Source organism: Corapipo altera, unplaced genomic scaffold, assembly GCF_003945725.1.
Source record: "Corapipo altera isolate COAL_440 unplaced genomic scaffold, ASM394572v1 268, whole genome shotgun sequence".
Lineage (NCBI taxonomy): Eukaryota > Metazoa > Chordata > Aves > Passeriformes > Pipridae > Corapipo > Corapipo altera.
Window position 1 is genome coordinate 1 of NW_020884901.1, and position 6,831 is coordinate 6,831.

Genomic DNA, 6,831 nt, shown 5'->3' on the forward strand with positions numbered 1-6,831 from the left:
TGACCTGTTGGACTGGCAGTTGTTGCCTGGGGGAAGATTTTTCTAGTTATTGTATTCGGTAGCTGAAGATCTTTCCAGTAGCAGATTAAAATGCTTGCAAAAATAAGAATACATGCAACAACAGCACATATATGTTTTTTTCCACAGTGTATCATTGCTGAATTTCACAATTTGCAAATTAAGAGACTTTTATACTCAGTCTTCAATTCACTTTCTCTAAAACAAAACAAACACACAAAAAATGCACTTTTAGTGATTTGCCAAAAAGGAGTAATGTTTTGTTTGGACCTGTACTCAAATACAACTGTTACTGTTTTGATACTTCAAAATCTAGTATGAAGAGCTGACTTCTCACAAAGGTTTGGAAAACAGTGAGAGATTCTCTTACACCTCCTCATTCCGAGCTTTGTTATATTTTACTCTATAATTGGGCGCAGTGCAACAGGTTCAGCTGTTTTGATACATAGTAATGGTAATATAGTGTAATTTGAATCACTTTGAGGCCTAGAAGAAACTTTATGTTTGAGAGAACTCACATTCTTTATCATTTGATGTTCTGAGAAGTTTGTAAAACTGGAGAATTATCTTTTCCCCTCTTCTTCCTAAAGAGGTGCTGTGAACACAAACTGCATTTGTATGAGTGATCCTGTCACAGTCTCTTAGTGTCCTGATTACCAAGTCACAATGAAAATGTTTTCAGAGCCTAATGTGTTTTGGAGTCTAGTAGGATCCTATGGTATTCAACACTGTCTAGGATCTTTTCATTTGATAAGGCGACTGAGATTACGTAAGTGTAAACTGCTTCTGCCACTAGGGATGCTAAGTCTCAGACCACAGTTCTAAACTGGCAGTTGATTTCAGTAGGACTGAGAGGGTCTTGGAGGTGCTGCTGGACAAGGAGCTCAACGTGACCTGGCAATGTGCACTAGCAGCCCAGAAAGCCTGTGTCCTAGATTGCATCAAAAGTAGATTCTCCACCTCTGCTCTGCTCTCGTGAAACCCCACCTGGAGAACTGCATCCAGCTCTGGGGTCCTCAGCATAAAAAGGACTGAAGAAGGTAGAGAAAACCAGAGCATCATGATAGAAACTTTTCTGTGGAGGATGATTTACTGCATAGGAGATGGGACAAATTTACTAAAGGGGGAGATGAAACAAAGTGATAATAAAGTTCTAATGTCTGTCATGATTTTTTGCAGAAATACAGGATCCAGGTTTGTTCATTTGTTTCTTTGTTTTTATACAGATGCTAAGTGCAAAAAATCCTTACACTGTTCTGGTGAAATATGTTTTCAACCGTCAATCTTACAACAGGAAGCAATATGCCTTGAATAATTCTTGTTAAATTAGGCCTGGGAAACTTACAGGAAAATTGCATTTTTAAGATTTAAGAAATAGTAGAAAACTAGTAGTGTCTTCCTGTAATAAAGACCAAATCTTAAAATATGCTTTACCTTTTGGAACACCACTACTGTCTAGCCAATATAAAGAGAGCAATTCCTGTACATATTTCTGCACAGAAGTCTCCATCTTAGTTTTATGCACAAGTTATGCAAAGCAGGAAGTTCACTCAAATGTTCCCTTGTCCCTCAGGTCTCCTAGGTGAAGCAATCTCCTGCTCCTTTTTGAACTATGTACAAACAAACTTTTGCTATTGTTTCTCTTCACTTTTTGTATGTATACCTTACCCAATTTAGGCAATATAAATTCATCCCAATAACTTGTTTTCAAACAATCAATCGGTAGTTTTAGCATGCCAACAGCATTATTATCCACTTGATCTGGAAAAAAGTAGACTAGCATTCGAATTAGAAACCAGGGGCTTTGTAGGGCATGAAAGGTGACTGTGAGTAAAACTTTACAGACAGGGACACTAAAGAAACAAGTAAGTCGTTTTTACACAGGGACTTAGAAGTCTATACAACTACAGAGACACACAGAGATCCATATACTCTGTTTAAATAACCTACTCATCAAATAACTGCTTAATTTCTGGTAAGCTCCAGTGGTTACTGAGCATCATCCCATTTCTGTCTTTCATTTTGGCCTGTTTAAAGGGATATTAGGTGATACACAAATTTTTCAAGAAAGGGATGGCATCAGTTCCCAAATATGAAATATGATTTTGGGTTCAGGCTTGTGCCACTTCTTTTGGAATCCACAGGCTGCAACCATTAGCTGATATCCACTGAACCAGGTGATTAAAACACTAAGTTTCTCTTTTCAGATGGGATGGGATCTTTAAAAAATGCAGCATTTCAACTATTGTCACAGCAATAATTTCTCACCAGAAAAAGCCACTGTCATTCTGAAAAGGATTATACACGAGGACTTAAGAGAAACTTATTGTACTGCTTTGTACTTCCTTTGTTCAGACGAACATATATTGTCAAAGCCTCACTTCATATAGGATGGCATTCCAGTAAGGAACAAATGAGCACTGTTTCCACTTGTCTGATATCGCTGTGGTCTCTGTTACCGAAGAAAATATTTTCTGTGTTTAGAAACTGAAAACTATCTTTCCTCTTCAAAAGAGGAATTTTAAAACACGTTAGCCACTCCGGACCTCCTCTGTTTGCTTAGGTTACTTGCAGTACAGAGAAGAAACCGGAAGACAGTGTTTAACTGCAAGGTGTGTTATATGAACAAAGTTGGAGAAACTTATTCACACACCAAAAAAAGAACCTTGCTTTTAATAACTGTTGTAGTGAAGTTTTATAAAACACTGTCACCCATTTTGCCTGGAATAGTTAAGACAACACCGCGGCATTTTTCAGTTGTTACATAAAGTGAAAAAAAATGGAGTTTGTGTTTGTTATGTGCAGTCTTGATATTTCACCAGAATGCACAAAACCATGCACTTCTGAACATCAGAGGAATCAAACGATAGTATATTTACTCACAGTTTCAAGCCTCATTGTGTAGTACTTCATGCTTTCCAGTGCTCCAATTCTGCTTCCACTGAAATGAGGGACCTCACAACCTTGCGTGTTCCCCATCTGCTTCCTCTACAATTGTACTAATGCTTTTGACTGTCTGTGGGGAAACCCCGTGACTCTGTTAACTTCCTGTACAGCAAATTAGCTTGCTTTCTGTTTCTGTCATTTTCTCAGGATAAACAAATTTGACTTGGAGATTTCTCTGATCAGGATTTAAACATTTCCCATTAGATCAACTGTAACCTAATGTGTTTCATCTTAAATAGCCCCTTGTGTTTTTCAGAGGAGCTTTTGGTAAACTTAGTCCTGCCAAGATTATCTCTTTAGCTTTATAATGATAAAATCAATACAAAATTGTGTGCACAGTTATGAGACCAGAAAATAAAATTTCGTATTTAATCACATCAAATTAATCTAGCACAGCAGGTGTTTGAAATAGTAGATAGATATAATTTGAGTCAACACTTGCTTGGCTGGTGGACCTGTATTAATAGCCAACATAAACATTAACTTAAATGAAGGTGCAGACTGGGTGAGCAGACATGCAAAAGAATAGAAATATTTATTTTTTTTGGGGGGAGTAAGCTGGATTTGTCTGCTTTATTAGCTATTTAGAGAGAAAACCTCTCAATTTCTCTTTGCAGGACTCACGGGGAAGAAACTGGTGGGGAAGAGGCCTCAAAAACCAGGACCCACTCTCTTGGTACCGTGACAAGGAGAGCAGGACTGGCCATGGCCATGGTCACAGCCAACTCCCTTCCCTCCCCCAGAACCCAAGACCACCCAAAAAGTCTGTGGGATGAGAGAGGTCTGAGGCCAAGCTAAGAAGCTGATCCTCAGGGTCCCCGGGGGACAATGCAAAACCACAACTGAGACAACCTGCTGTCAGGGCCTGGACCCCAGGGTCTGTGGGGCCTGAGCCTTAAAGGGCAGACCTCAGGCAGGGGCTGAGGGCCCAGAGCTGAGCTTAAATGGGATCCTGGGCTCATGGAGGGTGTGCCAGATGGGCTGGTCAGGGCCATTATGGCAATTAGTACCCACAGGGCCCTGACAGAATGCTTTAAAAAGGTATTTTTCAACTGAGGTGCAAAACCTCAACATATATGCTTATAATAAAGGCCAGTTACTTAGAAAAAAGAATATCAGAAAACCAACAAACCACCAATACTATGAAAAACCAAAAAATTATTAGAAAAAGTCTTTTGCCTTTAAGACTTCGCATTTATTTTCATAAACCCATGCCACAATGCCAGAGCTGCATCAATTTGCCCTGGGCACCATTGCACATGGATTTTCCAGAGGGCTTGTGTTCATGCCTGGACTCCTCCTTTTCTAAAGCAACTGTGTCACCTCACAGATGGAGGTTACTCCAAACTTCTGTACTCACCTTTGACTTCCAGTTTCTTTATTGAAATTTCCATTCTATGAAGGCTCTTCTTCTGGCCCCCATTGTGATATCAGGAGTTTACTAAGCTGAGGGAAGAGCAGAAGTCAGCAAGAGGTGTCTCAGTCTGATTCTTTGTGACTCAGTATAAATAACTGGAGGAAAAAATCAGGTCACTGCCAATTGGACTTCGTACCAATATGTCCCTCATTCCTGGCACAGCTTTCCTTGGTGGCTACATTAATCGTTAATTAACTAGAGAGAGGGGAATGTTTGGCCACATTAAAAAACATCCCGAAGTACACTGACAAGTTTCCAGTGTTTCTGTGGAAACAGAAAGTTCACTGAGAATTTCTGTTTGTTCTGCCTAGTAAAAGGTGAAAGAGAAACAATGAAGTTCAGGCACAGGTAAGAAGGGAGACCAAAGGGTTCACTTAAAAACACAAAGAATTACTTGGGCCATTTACCTTAAAGCACAGGCAAGGAAATTAGCTCATGAGAAAGATTTACAAAATAATAACTGAAAAATAAAAACATCAATGCCCCCTCCCCTGCAGCCTTAAGGCCCTTTCTTCTCTTGTTCCCCCTTCTCTCAGTTAAAAAATTCAGCAAATTTAGAAAAGTTTTAAATTCAAACATAATCATCATTTGGTGATCCTGGAGCCCTACACCCCTCACAGTGCATGCCAAAGTCAGCAGTGCAGTGTAAGCCCAAGAGTGAATTGTGTTCAAACGTGTCTATGTGTGTCCCACATCACCTCTCTTTTCCATAAATATATGCAGGGAAAAAAAAAAAGCCTGTAAAAACTCACCTTCAGGATTTGAAAATCAAGTCTCCTCAGCAGTTAAGAATGCACCCTCTTGGAGGCTGGTAGGTGAAATAAAAACTATTCCCCTCCCCTTCTCCCTGTTGTTGAAAGAATTAAAACAATTGCACTGCTAAACAATGCAGACAGGACTAGTTGGACTTCCAAGTATGCTGTACTTGAAAGCAGCAAAGAACACCTTGTAATCTAAAAGGAAGTGTTGTTTTGTGGGTTTTTTTGAAACCTTCGCCTTTCTGCACCAGCTAGTTGCCCCTTTCCTTGCTTTCCATTTTTTGTCTCTTTGCCCTGCAAGAGAGTATGACATTCGGTTCAACAAGTTATATATTCATTGCATTCATGTCAGACAGGCTCAATTTTGCAGTTTTGTATTATTACAAGAAATGGTAACCATTTGTTACAAATAACTTTCAGCATTTTCAGGGCTCTAGGGTGTCCCTTTTTGTTCAGAAATTATTTTATTTTATAAGGACAGTGGTGTCAATTAACAAATTATACTGAAAATAGCTTACCTAGCTGGTTATTTGCTACTTTTATTCTGTAGAATTTGATGGATTTTTCTCTATATGTATGTGAGAAGAAATCTATTTGTTTTCTGACCTTGCTTGTTTGCTTTATATTCAGTTACAACATGCTTGCAAACCCAAAGCATGGATTGTCTGAAGCAAGTAATCATTGGAACACACCCTAACCCTAACACAACCCCCACCCCAGCCTATTCTTCCTTGAAGCTGAAGAGCTGATTTCTGGCAGAAAGAACACGGCTATAGATGAAGTCCAGAAATACAAAAGATACTTCCTCCAATTCATTACTATCTGCACTTCCTTAGCACAACTGTGTTTTAATTGACGCAAAATGGGTGTTTTCATCCTTCCTAATGTGGTCATCTGACTTGCTCTTACCTCTGAGGTCTACTGAGACATGTGAACTTCGACTTTTTTTTTCCTTCACACCCCCCCAAGGAAAGGTCTGGTATATTCTCCAAATTTGATAAACAAATCTCCAGAGTAATAGGTCACAGCTATGGAAATACCGCAACATCATTATCGATTTCAGAAGAAAAATAAATGCAATTAACCAGTGCCATTCCTTGCATACCTAAGCACAGCCTGGCATCTAACATAGGAACAAAGTTATTTAATATTTCCTTTTGTTTTTTCTCTCCCAGGTTACAAGACAAGAGGCTTGGACATGATGAGCATTTCATAAGCTCTTCAGTACTCATCTCTGGGTGTTGTATGACAAAAGTATGTTACCTTATAGTGAAAACTGCAATGCAGAAAGTAGTCCTCTCTCCCCCCTGTAATTTGACTCCATAACAATGTCAGTCTTGGATATTGTGACTGTTGGTTTTCCTTTCTAACTTTTTTCCCTTCTTTCCTTTGTGTATTTTCTATCCTGTTACCTATGGGAAGGAGAATAATTCCAATCAATTTTTCCATTTTTACTGATGCTATTAGTGAAAAGAACCATTTGGTAAATATGAGACACACTTATTGATGCTTCCTTGATAAAATATTTACAATTAAACACTGGAGATGACCTGGAGGAAAATTGTCTAGATCCAACTTATTTTTAAGACTACCAAGTAATAAAAGAGTCTTTAAACACTCTTCCTGTTTCTGGGGTATAACAGGAAAAAGAGTCCATTTTAGCGAAAGGATATATGCTTTCTTTTTCAGCTG

The 6,831-nt window shown here is 38.9% G+C and overlaps 1 long non-coding RNA gene across 1 annotated transcript; it reads right to left on the bottom strand.

Annotated features, from left to right (window-relative positions):
- Positions 1-6: 6 nt before the first annotated feature.
- Positions 7-5,114, bottom strand: LOC113950466. The gene is made up of 3 exons (XR_003528741.1): positions 4,993-5,114; positions 4,325-4,910; positions 7-216 (listed from the first exon to the last, which is right to left on the bottom strand). It is a non-coding gene; the product is annotated as an uncharacterized LOC113950466 (long non-coding RNA).
- Between the last annotated feature and the right edge of the window lie 1,717 nt (positions 5,115-6,831).